General features: G+C 40.3%; 1 protein-coding gene across 3 annotated transcripts in view; it reads right to left on the bottom strand.

The window, feature by feature from the left end:
* Nucleotides 1–14,851, bottom strand: part of ptpn4a (protein tyrosine phosphatase non-receptor type 4a) — an 82,310-nt gene that overhangs the window by 57,664 nt on the left and 9,795 nt on the right. The window contains exon 1 of one of the 3 annotated variants that reach the window (XM_067603142.1): nucleotides 11,814–11,837. The exons of the other annotated variants lie outside the window; for them this stretch is intronic. The gene's annotated coding sequence lies outside the window, so the exon portion shown is untranslated. Of the gene's footprint in view, nucleotides 1–11,813; nucleotides 11,838–14,851 lie in introns of those variants that run through there. 3 annotated transcript variants of the gene reach the window in all.

The following is a 14,851-nucleotide window of genomic DNA, read 5'->3' as shown; positions in this document are numbered from 1 at the left end:
TTACAGCTGAACGTTCAGCAGCACAACTAAAGGAGGTCCTCCAAATGGACCTACTAAATATTACGTTGAATGCCAGGAAGACCAAAATTATGGTGCTTGGATCTAGGAAAAAGGGGCTTGAACAGATCCATATCAGTCACTTGTCAAAAAAAGATCACTAGCACAGAGTGTATGATTTGACTGATAGGTGATTATTTGCCTGTGGAAGTACTGAAGCATTCAACCTGAGTCTTAAACGGCAGTCAGGTCAGATATTGCTCAGCCATTCGGGGCAATACAGCTATCGGTGAGATAGAAAAGTTACAAAATGCACAGAATAAGGCAGCTCGAATTGACTTGAGGTGTGCATATGACACCACAGTACATAGTACTCTAGGTCTCTAGGTGGTTCACTGTGAATGACACCATTGACAAAAGTCTTTTGAGTTTAACTTACATCATACAAAGAAACCAAAAACTATTTATAACCGACCTGAATTAGTGAGAAATAGACATTCAGTCAATATGAGCAACAACTACAGGCATAAATTAAATTGTCTTGTCAAAGCCAAAATTAGAGCTTGGTAAAAGATCGTTCTCTTATCAGGTTTGTTAAAGGTGGAAAAAACTACCTGACATCACTAGGGTAATGGCTACAAATAGTTTTTAAAAATATCTCAAGTTAATGTATGTGAGACAATAGAAATATGTAATGATGATATAGTATATAAAGGTGGGTTCCCTGCTGTATACAGGGCATCGATTGTACTGTTGTTTTAATGTTATTTTGTGTGCTGTACAATGTATGGAGCTAACTGTAGTTTTAAGTGTTTTACTTAATAAAGACAATCTAAATTAAATCAAAAACACTATTAGAATAAGTGCTGAATAAATCAAGCTTATAATAAAATAATGACAATCACCAGCAGCAGCTTTATATAATATCAGACTGGAACATTTAAGATTATTCATTCACAGTAAGTAGAAAGTTGGGCTGTGTAACAACAGTCCTTGGAAACAGTCTAACTATTAAAACAAACACTGGAAAAACAGCATACAGCTTGTTCAATAATTGATTCAATTCACAGCTCTGAATCAGGCCACAATGTCCAAAAAGGTAAGAAACTGACTGCTGGACTTTTCAGTGCACATTATAAAAGAAAGATATTTTCTAAAGGAATGTTATACTACCAGTTTAATTTATTTAGGTTACCAATGGTCCTCAACAAGAACATTTTGGTTAACTAAATGTCAACCTTCCCTGGACTAAGTCATTAGTTCAAAGAGATTAAAATTATATCTAGGCTTGTCACAGTGGACGGTGATTCTTTCAAACACAAACAAGTCAATTAAATGTTATCAGTTTGCCATATGGGCTCAGCCATAAGGTTACGGTTATCTACCTCCACTGCCACATAGTTAAGGATTTCAAATGAAAAGGCTAAACTGAACATACGGATTGGAAATATGAGAGGGGTGGTAGTGGGACAGTGTTAAATCATTTATAAAACAAGAGGCCCTCTTTTCTACAGTAATGTGCCAACACACACACACACACACACACATACACATATATATATATACGGTAGAAACACATACTCCAGTGTGCACACAGAAAAACAAAGCAGGGAAACAGAGATGCAGGTTTGATTAAAGCAGCACATTCCCCTGATTTTTTCCTTTCCTGCTGACGCTGGCACCTTTAAATGTTACCAGGGGTCGTGTTCTGAGCGCGTTGCAAATTTCCACCCGCGTCACCTCAACAACCCTGCACATTCCTGCCCCACCAGCAGGGAGGCCAGGTGTTCTGCACCAAGCACCCCCACCCCCCCCCACCCTCCCCCATATGTTATGTCAGACTCCTCTATTTGGGGATGACTCCTCAGAATCTATGGAGCACCTAACAGGTGAAAATATCTCTATTTGTCCACCTAATCAAAAGCCTTGTCAGATAATAAACAAGAGAAAATATTAAAGGAGAAAGAGATAAACTTAAAAATTATAGATAAAACTAAAAGACTCACTATGTTGGAAAATAAGCAAGAGAAAACAGCAAGATGTATGTGTGTAATTGCCTACAGTCACAGGATTTGTGCAAATATCAAGCATTTTTGATTTGTGGGGATTCTCGCTGGAGCCAGACAGCGGGGTGTCGATCACCTCACAGCAGGTGATAACAAAGCGCTGTCAGGTGTGTATTCTATTCTGGGACCAGAATAGATCAGTCGAATTGACTAGTGGGCGGTCTCCTTTAGCGGCTTAACAACTCTGCTGTACGGCTGAGGACTAAAACCATATTCACACATGATAGTATCAGTAATGTATGCAAGTCTGGACTGCGATTGAATTCAGAGTCGACTGTATCTTGTTTCTGGGATTAAGAAATGTATTTAAATTAAATTTTCAGCGTATGAGAGCATGAAAATGAGTCTGCAAGCAAACAACCGTAGACAGTTGACTGTTGCCATGTTTCACCAGTCAGAAGTACAAATGTACTACAGTCAGTGCTTCTGTGTTCAGCTTTACCCCCCCCCCCCCCCCCCCTCTTTGTACCTGGTAAAGATCTATGTGGATGGTGTAGAAAAGTAAAATAAATGCAGAAAGTATGAAAAGGCCTTTGGGGGTTTAAGACGCTGACCGTAAACCACAACACCACAGGTTCACTTCTGGCTGGGGACCTTTTTTTTTTTTTTTTTTCATCTCTCTCTCCCCCATTTCCTGTCGTCTCTTCGCTTTCTGCAATGAAGGCTTCAAATGCCTCCCAAAAAAATACTAAAAGAAAAAAAAACATTTAAAGTCTGAACATCAGGACACTGTTTTCTTGAACATTTGCTGAGTGTCAAGTGTCAACACTCCGAACATTAAATAAAGAATGGAATTACGCAGCGTTAAGCACTTTGATGCTGATCATGTGAATACAGCTTTAGTGTTGGGCTGAATGCACCGAGGCACTTTTACAGGTCTTACAGGTGAAAGAATCCAATTGCTGTAAAGTATGAAACTATTCTAACATATTATTCTGCCTTGTGATTCAGTGGCGTGGAGTGCAAGGCGATGTCACTGATGTTTCACAGATTTTATTTCTTGAAAATACTCGATTTTCTCTGTAAAATAATCACTGTTGAAGAATCAAATGTTTAATAGCATAATATAATAGTATAAAAAAAGCATAATCATTGATAGAATAAATTAATATATCAATGCAAAAAAAGTGTTAAGTTACTCTTTAATCACATGTAGTGATGCATGTTTGTGGTGAGGTTTGGATATACACTGATTCTGTCATGTTTGCAATTAATTAAATTTCACCCTGAGCTGCATCAACAAATAACAGGTATGCATGACCCTACACATGACAAACTGTGCACAGAAAGAGGAGGAAGGACATTGATGTAAATAAATCTAATGTGTAAGAGGGACAGCAGAGTAAAATGAAGTGAAAGAAAAAGCTGCAACCGTTGGTATTCATGAATTAATCGACTGGTTGAAGGACAGAAAATGAATTGCAAACTATTTTGATTGTTTTGAGAAAAAGGCTAAAAATTGCCTGGTTCCAGCTTCTTAAATGTGAATATTTTCTAGTTTCTTTAGTCCTCTTTAATAGTAAAATTAATATCTTTGGGTTGATCAACATTTTACAGACCAAATGTTTGATTAATCAAGAAAATAATTGACAGATTAAAAAAATAATTGTTAAGTGCAGCCCTATAAGGTTTTTTTTAACAGCAAAACAACAAAAATGTGTCACGGAAAAACAGTAACGATATGGAAAAACAAATGTTTATGCACCTCCAGTTCTGACATAAACACTGTGCTCATACCGTAAAGTTTTGCAGTTTGCTGTGCGGAAGTGGATTCAAAGATAACGATGATGCTTTTGAGTTCAGACGTAGAGAAAACGGTTCGCTAACAGGAGACCAAACATAATGGAAAGCGATGTTTAAGTGAGTGGAAACAATCCTAATGCTCATTTTTGAGCAGAATCGTGTAGCCCTAAAGGGTAGCATGTGAAAAAAAAATCATGATGACTACATAATTTAAATTGCTCCCTAATCCCTGTATTCTCAGGATGATCCTGTATTCCTAGAATCTGTTCAGGCCATGATACTCAAACACCGAATCAATCCGAACTCATCTCATCTAAATGTCTGGTTCAGCACCCGTCTCTCCTCACACCAGGGCTCCACCGTCCCTGAACTATCCCAAAGTGAATGTTACGGACAAACACAAAATATGTCTGTCTCAGTCTTTGTGTCCTGAACTCACTACTCCACCGCTCGGTCGCTGCTTCCACTGAGTCACAGCGCTGTGCAGGAGGGCCTTGAACAGAGATTTTGCAGCACAACATATTAGTGAGGTCCTGCCAGCGAGCCGTTTGTGACTGAAGGGATAGATGGACCTGTATCACAGGAGTAGCCAGCCTGTGATAGTAACTGTAGTAACAGCATGAGAGGACGTGCTCCGTTTGTGATCATCTCTCTGTTCAGTTTGTGATTTGCTAAGTTTAAAATAAATAAATAATTAGCTATTAGGCTGTTAGTCTGGAGTCCTGCCTCACACTTTACTCCTCAAGCCTTTTTTCCGGGAAGCCTCGGATATGCTATTCTCGCTCTTTGCTGAGAAACGGTATTAGGCCGGGTAAAGACATTTAAAATGAGAGATAGGCGGCAGGTAGCTGAGTAGAGAATACCAGGAAAAGGCTTTTATCATCAGCCTAAATCCTCAGAGGCAATACAACAGTCATTGTCCTGGAAACTCCTGTGGCTGATGGGAGTTTTTTCACTAAAAAAAAATGTGTCCGTATTATCAAAGCTGTACTGAACGTCATCGAAAGGTCACTTGCTCAGGCGATGAAGAGAGGCCGCCTGAGTCATTTTATCACAATGAGTTCTCAACGTCTCTTCGGAGTAAGGGGATATGTCAAACGGATGACTAACAGATGCAGATTTGTTCAAGGTGGTCTGAGGTGAGGTGAAGAGGTTTCCCACCTTCTTAAAAATGTTAAAACTTTCACCTACTTTTGACACCAGAATATGAGTCATAGTTTGATTGCAGTCAATTAATAATACAGACATTCAACCCCTCGATGAATGATATTCACTGTGAGGCACCTGTGAACACCCTCTATGTACAAAAATGTGTGTCAGCTGCACAAAAATTTTTAAAAAGTTGAAATATTACACATTTTTGTATATTCTGGGTCATTTTGGACTAAAAAGAACAGCGCTCAGGGTGTTTTTACTGCTCTCAAATGTAAAAACAGGATTTGTCAGGGTTAACAAACAATACACAGGACACAATACGATACACAAAAGAAATTAAAAGTATTCACACGCTCTTTAATTCTTTCCCTGGGTGCATTTAGACAACTCCTCCCTCTGTCTACAGATGCACAGCAGGCCATGTGAATGTGACACCCTTACACACATTATTTAACAACTTTCTAACGCTGTCCTTAAATAAAAAAGTTCATTGAAAGCGGAGCGGTTAACACATAATATCCAACAGCCCTGTGAGGACAAAGAGACATGATGTCTCATTCACACCTAAACCTGCAAACTCACACTTCGCTAACACCGCTGCACGTTATGACAGAAACACATCTGCTGCTTTAAAAACATCTTAACATTATCTACGGCGTAAAAGGTTCACTTCTGAGAAAAATACCATGTTTTATAGAGCTGTAACTGGCGGCCTGTGTGTGTGCACGTGTGTGTGTGCGTGTGCAACCACGTATGGGACAAAGTGTAAAGAGTCAGCTCTATTTTGCTGATGAAAGGGATTCTGTTTGACACATGATTCAGGAAACTTAAAGCTCTGCGTAAAATTCACTAGGTGCCACATCTCCTCCTCCTTATATGTTATTTTGTGATGATTCTAAGTCAAAATGACTTTAACAGTAATTTCTTAGAAACAAAAAAAATAGTCTGCTTGTGACTTTTGTGACTGATGTATGATGTTGCTCTGTTTGTCTGTACTCTCACACACACTCACACACAAATGTGTTTATCCTACCATGTTGCTCTTTATGTCACATTTACATGTCTGACAGCAGTATGGTTTGACCTTACAGTGCTGTGGTTCGAGCCTTTTCTGTAGGAGGGGAAAAACAGATGCAATTTTTTTTTTTTTTTTTTTACATTTCTCTGGTGTTAGACAGTGACAAAGGCAGAGGGGGATGCGGTGAGCGCGACTGCGGACGCTCAGGATAGAAGATAAATAAAATATCCAATAATAAAATGTATAACTTAGATACTGGGTGCTCCACTGCAAACTATTTAACCACAAAGCTAACCGTAAGCCCTGCTGCAACACGGGCCATACAAGAAGAGGAGGAGGTGTAAATTAGAGTTGACGATTAAACAGCTTGTTTGACTGTATTATATGGCTCATATAACACATAGCATCTGTGTGGGAGAGGTGTTAGGGGATGTCTCTGTACCACTGGTTGTATGAAGAGTTGAAGATGAAGAGATGGAGGTGGGTGGAACACATTGTGGTTGGTAAACAGGGCCAAAACAGGAAAGCGTGGGCCTACCTGACAATCACCTCACAGCCTGTACAATGTTTCCACGCTGTAGAAAATAAGGTTAGCTGTTGGTGAAAAATACTGAGAAAGCAATTTGTCGTTCTTTTGCATGTCCTGAGGTTCAGACGGTAGAAATTCTCATCTGGATTAATCCGTCCTCTAGGCCACGGTTTGCTTCGTACAAATTCCAAGTTGCATGCGCGGCTTAATGTCTTAAACTCAAACAGCTGATACAAATCTCCCCAGCATCGGGCTAAGTGAACTTTTATTTTCTGCTAGCGCCGTTCAACCCAGTGCGACGTCAGAGTCCTGACACAGTGGTGACGGCCTTTATTTTCATAGAGCCTGTCTGATTGTGGCCAGAGCGTTATGATGCATCACGGTTTTCACAGTCTGTCAGCTGCCCCGTATGAACACTGAAAGAGGTTTCGCTTGCTGTAATCATTCTTCCTGTTCATACTGGTCATTAAAAGATCCTAAAATGTGCTTACAATGTAAGTGATGGGGGACAAAATCCTGTGGAACAATCACAACTAAGAGACAGAGGCCTTAACTTTAAAAGACATCCACTTGATCTGACTAATTTGCACAGCTGAAGCTTCATATTAGCTTCAGATAAACTTTTAAATATGTTTTTGCATTTTGCATGGAAGGAGGACTGTGGATTTTGTCCCTCATCACTTACATTGTAAGCATATTAGGAAGGGATCTCTTAAAGGCCAGTATGAATGGGAGGAATGATTAGAGCAAGCAAGACCTACTTCAGAGCTCTACACTAGGAGCACATGTGCTTCTAAATGAAAAAAAAATGAGGAGCAGAGTGAAAAATGTTCAAGTAACACAGAGTTTATTAACTTCTCAGCAGTTTATCTTTCACACTACTGTAGGCCAGCTATCACCTGCTGCTGTCTCTGCTGTGTGTGGGTGTGCTTAGGTCTTTGTCAAACAGACTCTAATTTAAATAACCTGAGGCCAGTATCAATGAGAGAACAGGAACTGAACTATCATTCACCTTTTCGCGTTGGACCGCAGTCAAGAAGTGAATTCATTAAGAAAGAAACGATTAGTCGATCGACAGAAAATTAATCTGCAGCTATTTTGACAATCAAATCATCGTTTTAGTGATTATTTTAAGTAAAAATGCTAAATATTTGCTAGTCACTTGGGGCCACTACCCTCCACCTCCTTATGGAGGCGCTGTATGGACTGGTGACGGTCAGGTGACGACGAAGAAGAAAACAAGCCGTGAGCAGCTGCTCTCCGTGTCACACGCTGGAAACACAGAGAGTCCGCTGGAGCTTTGACAGTCAGTAGAAGCACGTTTCAAGGCCCTTTGTCAAAGTTTCTGTGTTGCAGCTGAGCTAGCGGCTCTGCTATGAGAGGCTCTCCAGAGTCCTGCTGTTCATCATGTTAACGTTACCGTTGTCAGCCCTGAATATCTTGTTACGCTCTGAATATATCACAGTTAGTTATCGACGGGTCATGTGTTATGTTTACCGCCGCACAGAAAAGGAATACATCTTTGCTTTATTAGCACGACGTCGCCTCTCTGTTGTCTCTTATCGGGCTCGCTAACGCTACCAGCTGCTCTGTGTGAGAGACACACAAACCGAGGCTACAGTTAGTGTGCTGATATTTATACTCGGTGGCATTTCTGTTCTGTGAAACGAAATGTACCGTTAATAAACATTGCACATTATCTGACTATTAAATACTGGCTTTTGAATGAATAGCAGCAGGTGGGAGAGAGAGAGAGAGAGAGAGAGACTACAATAGGTTGTAATCTTTACTTGCACACTGTGCTCGTAAATTATTTTTCCGGTTCACACATCTGTTTTTTTAGGAGCAAATGCGAGTGACATACTGTAGAGCTCTGGATTTCAATGTTCATTTAGGCGCCTGAATATTGCTTTAAGACAGAAAAAATGTGAACTTATCCTTTAATGAGGTTGAGATACAGAGGATAATGTACACACACACTGTCTTTTCTGATAAGCTAGCAGTGTATTTGCATGTACAGATATATTACCGGACATCAGCCATAGAAAAGCTGATAGAATCTAGAAAACATTTGTTTATGTATTCTGCAGCATTAGCTTTATTAGAAACACTGGTAAGTGACATAAACTACATGTTCTTTATAGCTTTATCACGTTATGTAGGCCAGTATAGGTTTGTGTGGGCTATAAGTATCTGTGTTAGTGTTTGTAGGCACGACAGCGTTTCCTCTGCAGCATTGGCCTAATATACAGCAAACCAGGTTTCAACAGCATGAGTTAAACAGTGCTCGATTTTCCCCGGACTGTTCTAGATTAATCTGATTTCACAAAAGAAGATTAGCGAAACCCTAGACCTAAATGAAGGCTTAAATGAAACAATCAAACAGATTTAACTTGAGAGTAATGGTGCTATTGTATAGAATAAAAAAGATCCACTGAAAACAAGAAGGATGCACACTAATACGGAGACTGGCATGATGAAATAAATACACATTTCAAAGTATTTTTAAAGTATTATCACATTTATGGCATGCATTAGTTGTGTCAAGTAAAAATTACTTTAAACACAAATTGATGTCAAACTTCTTCTGATATGAATTGATTATTTGGTGTAAAGCATCTCACCAGAACCCAAAATTATACTTTCAAATGGCTAATTAAAAGTGAAAAGTGACTAATCCTAACATTTGGGAGGCTGTAACCTGTAAATAGACAATATTTTGGCTGATAACAAATGATTAATCAGTTCTATAATACTAATAGATTAATCATCTAACTGTTGCAGCACTAATGATGTTACCATGATTGGCTGGTGTAACCAGATTAACACCTCTTCTTCTCATAATCTGAACTCTTAATGTGAAATGACTCTAAATGCTTTTATATTGTTACCTTGCTTCTGTGGGGCATACACACAACATCTCATCCCCTTCTAGCCAACACACACTGCTTAGTTTTTTCAGTTTCTCAATGGAAGAAGCACAGAGGCGCTATTGCTATGTTCTTGTAACTATGACAACTCCTCTAAACATCAATACCAACACAACCAAACATATACCAAGATATTTAATACCCAAATAACGGCCAGTCCTCAACTGTAGCATCTGAAACAGGCCCTGAGGAACAAACCTGACCTCCTACACTATGAAGTAAAGTTATTATCACCGCTCCAGTGGTGGATTAGCCGGTGTTAATCAGTTGCTAGGTTCATTCTTAAGTAAGCAGTGTTAAAATATGCACTGATTCATGGTCCGGTGAGATAAAAGTGTCCAAAGAAATGTCATGTATTGTCCTCTTGCTAGCAGCTTCTGCTGGCATTGAGGCTGCGAGAGAGAGAGCAGGCAGAGCAGCCGTGAGTCAGCCAGAGCCAGCCCCCTGCCTCATGCTGAAATCAGAGAAACCACAAGAATGTAACAGCTTCTGTTATTATCCCTCCCTGCTGCCTCACTGCCTGATAGCCTGCCCCAGAAAATAGCAGCAAGGCCGCCTGTTTCTCCCTCTCTCTCTCTCTCCCTCTCTCTCTCTCTCACACACACACACACACACACATGCACACACAATCTTGTTCTCATGTTCTCTCGGTCGTCTCATTCCCATCTCTGACACACACACACACACACACTGATTCTCTCAGGATATGGTTGTCCATTTTGCTCACTTTCTTTCTGCATGCACAAATACTGGATATAAGCTCACACACACACACACACACACACATACACGCGGGACCTGACAGTGCAAAATCACATAGGCTGTAATTTGTTTTTCCGACTGATAATTGCAGCAAACACAAAGCTGTCAAACACGTAGAAACATCTAGACAAATGCCCAGAGGGAGACCGAAGCTGATACAGTACAGAACTAGCAGGAAAACACCCAGTGAAATAGATCAATGGATTGAAGGACTGACATATTGATTGTCAGTCTGTCCCATTTATTGTTTTGAGAATCAGCAACTCTCTGCTAGCGTGGCTTAAACAGGGTTTCTGACTGTGTTGCTACTTACTAAAGTGCAAATTTAAGAGCAGCACAAGATCTTGACACAGTTTCCATCTTAGTTGTGTTACTTGTCAGCACTTTTTTTCCATTTTTTTTAAAAAAAGTTAACAATACTTTGGTCCTGATATTGTTTTTTGCTGGACCACAACAGCGGAGCCATCCTTTCACACGGGAATGTCTGTCCGTCACTGACTGACTCACTGAGTGATGGAGGTTACACCATTGGTTGCCCGGCCGAGCGTTGGAGTTTCCCCATTGGCCGTAGTTCAGAATGATTCAATGAGAACAGTTTTCTGTTACATCCTCAGGGGACGTTTACAGCGGTTCCACTGACTGCGGCTCATTCTGAATTTATCGCACCCTAACAGCGCCCTGCAGCCGGGCCAGCAGACGCCCTACCTCGGTCGTCACCTGGACTCCTCCCATATGCATGATTACACAACTGTTGGAGGAGCGTGTGGATATATAGCTGCGGCGGACCCGGCGTGTGAGGTCCGCAGCCTCGGTGCCGGCGGGGAGCATCATGGATGATGTTGGCAGCTCACCCAGCAGTGGTGGTGGTGGTAGTGGTGGTGGTGCGCCTGGGGCTGCTGCACATGAGAAACCTCCAACATTTGGTTCTCGCGGCTTCGGCCGCATCCGAGCCGGGACAAACAAACAGCATGAGCTTGCAGAGTAGGAGAGAAAACAGCTCTCCATGCGCCGGGAGGCACGAGGGAATTAAAGCGTCCCGAATAACAATCAATCTGACAAAACACTCAATGCAGAGTGAGTCTGAGATAGAAACAGATGAAAGAGCAGATAATTACAATAGTTATAATTAGAAGTAAAATAAGTTCTCTTTCAAATCAAACATCCTGAGATATGAGTGGCTCAAACATAGCAAAACCATGTCATGTGATACGCTACTTCAATACACTTTACCAATAAATACTACTGGGACCACTACAGACAGCTGCCAATGAACATTTAATATCCAGGAATTCACATTATAGACACTACCATTGACTTTTCACAATTTTGTACATTGACCATACACGGTCCAGACATAGACTAGCTTTTAACCAAGTCTTGTGTTTAATGCATGCACTGAAAAAAATCCAGTTTTAATTTACTTGGCATTCACTCTTTGCTAATAATGTGTTTTACCTTCCAAGCAAAACAATCAAATAAGTTTTTAAAAAAAAACAAATATTTTTACCGTTTTTAAAGTGCAAAACAAAAATAATAAACCTGCAGCAAAGAGTTGCACTGTATGTTGTTACATTGCATTCATTTTGCAGATGCCTTTGTCCATGGTAACTTACAATAAGTGCATTCAACTTCCGTAGAAACAAGCCTCTTGAGTGTTCTTGCAGTCAAAATGAAGAAAGTTGCGTGTGTGCTGTTCGCTTCAGAAATGTACTGTATGTGTTACAGAAGGCTGACTCTGCAGTTCCTCTGCAAACTTGTTTGTGATAACTGTCCTGCAACCTTGTTTTGCCTTTCCTGTGCTGTTTTCCCTTCTCTGCCACTGAGAACAGACTGATGTCTGCGTGTTTTTCTGCTGGTTTTTGATTCTCACACCAGAGACAGACGGGAGGGCTAATGCAGAGAGAACTACATGTGGCTAATAGCAATAAAAACAAATCAAACAAAACACTAGCTTGATAAAGGTCAGCTGATATTTCATGCTAACATTACAGCAGCAGTGCCAGTTAATTGTGAAGCATCACAATTGATTAATTAAATGTCTTTTTTGCTGATTACACAACTTATTGAGTCACTTCTCACACTTCAACTGAAAGCAACCTGGTTTTCTGTGTGTAACCAAAGTCTGTTTCAAAAACGGATTCTGTCACATTACTGGTTTCCGTTTTTTTTTTTTTCTTTTTGCTTCCAAACATAGATCTCCTTCACATAACTGTTCTATTCAAACATGTATTTGCTATATCATGATATATATATATTGATACTGGGAAATATCCTAATAAATATCCTCATATAGATTTTATCTGATCAGCAGTTCTCTCCATTCTGGTATCAATTATAAGAGGAGTAAATAGGTAGATGCACCTATCTGCCTGGTTTTAGTTCCACAAAACATGAAAAATGAACGTTTTAAGTGTCCTCGTGTGCAGCTCTGGTTTGCTGGGAAAAAGTTAGCCTGAGGAAAAGATTACTCCTATCCTGAGGCAGTGAGTTAAAGTTTAGAAATGTTAGGGCAGGCCCAGATGTCAACAAGAGAGCAGAGGGAGGTACATGTGAATGTGTGTGTGTGTGTGTGTGTGTGCTGTTCGGAGCAATCCAGCTCACGTGGGTAGACACACCCTCCAGAAAAGCATGCCCACAAGCTTTTGTAACCAGATATCTCTACGCACGCTGACGATCCTTTACCCCCCCCCCCCCCTTCCCTTTCTGCATCATCTAACATCCACGGTGCCCACATTTTCACAGCCCCTATTTACATTCAGCACCTGTCTATTAACTGTCTAAAACTGAAGAAATGACGTAGAGAGAGAGAAATTACACAGAGTTAATCGTGATGACTGTGATTCACTACTAGTAAGAAAGTGGGATGACAGAAAACAAGCCTGACAGTGGAGAGTTTTGAAGCAGTATGAAATAAAAAAAAATTTAAAAAAACAGCAGTGTTTTTAGACTGTTTTTTCTTGCATCTTTGTTTGACTTGGATATAGAATTGCTTTTGCGTTTCCTCCACCCATCTCCAAGCAAAACAAGCAGCGGATAAAACTAGGTTTTTACCGTGTAAATTGTTGATGTTCCAGAAATAACCCTGTCAAGTGTCACACACACAAAAAAAAAACAAAAAAAACAAAAAAAACACACTGCATGTCTGGAAAGGAAGGCAGAAAACTATGGGGTAGAGAGTCCCTCCTACTAGTCTTTTAATAAATGATGGAACCAAAATATGACTCATTTACTGTCACTACTACTGCTGGTTGGTAAAAACAGGTCTATTTCTGACTGGCAGAGCTTCTTTGATGGTGGAAACCATCAAATAATAACCTAAAATGTCATCGCTTTTTAGATACATAATTACGAGCAATTTGATCGAGTTAAAACTCTGGAAAAACATTTGTAAACCAGTGTTTCTTTAACACCACCTGGTCCTACTTAATCTCAGTTTGAGATCAACAACAATCAGTGTGTTTACATGCACTGAAGTGACCTGGTTACAGCCAGCTTTCTCCAGTATGCTTCTTTCTTAAATGTCATGTAAACAAGAAACCTTGTAACCGTAAGCAGGTACAGAAGGTTAAAAAAACCTGGTGTCAGCAGAAAGTTATGCTAGTTCCTCTGCCATGTATACACGTAACCAGATTTCTAATTGACTATTTACAAGTACCCTTATGCGTAAAAAGAGAGTGCAGAAAGGGAAAGCCCAGCAGAGCGGCTGGATGAAAGGAGAGATCATGACACGGAGTGATGCATCCTCTTATTTCAAATACTTCCATCCGACGACTGAAACCAGGGTTCCCACACCTTCCTTAACATCAAAATTCAAGCACTTTTCAAGGACTTTTCAGGCCCGGTTCCCTCGAATTCAAGGACCCGACACGGCATAGTATGAGTCACGGATCAAGGTTAATTACTGTTACGACACAGACTTTTTATAATGAGAACTTGCAGCTTTATAGAAGCTCAGAGCACAACAAAACCATATTCTGTTCTTGCACAACATATATCAGTTCAAGCACTTTCAATGACCCGTGTCTATTTATGTCTGCTTTCAAAAGCTTTCAAGGCCTTGATTTTTTTTTTTTTCTCAAATTCACAAACTTTCAAGGATTTCAAGGACCTGTGGGAACCCAGTGAAACTAACACAAAGTAGCCTGTAGACGTCTAAAAAGTCGGTTTCCACCTCTGAAACATTTGACTATTTGTTAAATTCAGACACTTTCACACTATGTGGGAAAGCTCTGCTCTGTCTGTCCTCCTCCGGTCTCCTATAAGGCTGCGTTCACACCAAATACGGCGATCCGGTACTATGACGCTAGGGGCTATAATGGTGGGGGTGTGTGAAACAATGAAAGGCATTGAAGTTACAGATGAATGCATTTAAGAACTTATTAGAAGCCAAAACACCACGCAACGATTTGTAATACTCACAGCCACGGAAGCATGACGGTGAGTTGCGTTTTGGCAAAAGTTGAGTCTGGTTCAACTTCTTAGCCGGGCAGCTGCTGCGTTTTTTTTTTGTTTTTTTTTTTTTGCTGAGCTCTACTCCTGCAGCATAAACATGCTGTCCCCTTTTAAATGAATGGGAGGATTGCAGTGTTTCATGCATTGCCAGATTTGGTTTTAATGCAGCCTAACACACACACACGTCAGAAAACAGCAT

The sequence above is a fragment of the Thunnus thynnus genome, chromosome 11 (genome assembly GCF_963924715.1).
Source record: "Thunnus thynnus chromosome 11, fThuThy2.1, whole genome shotgun sequence".
In the NCBI taxonomy this organism is placed as follows: Eukaryota; Metazoa; Chordata; class Actinopteri; order Scombriformes; family Scombridae; genus Thunnus; species Thunnus thynnus.
This window is presented reverse-complemented; position numbering and strand designations above follow the sequence as displayed.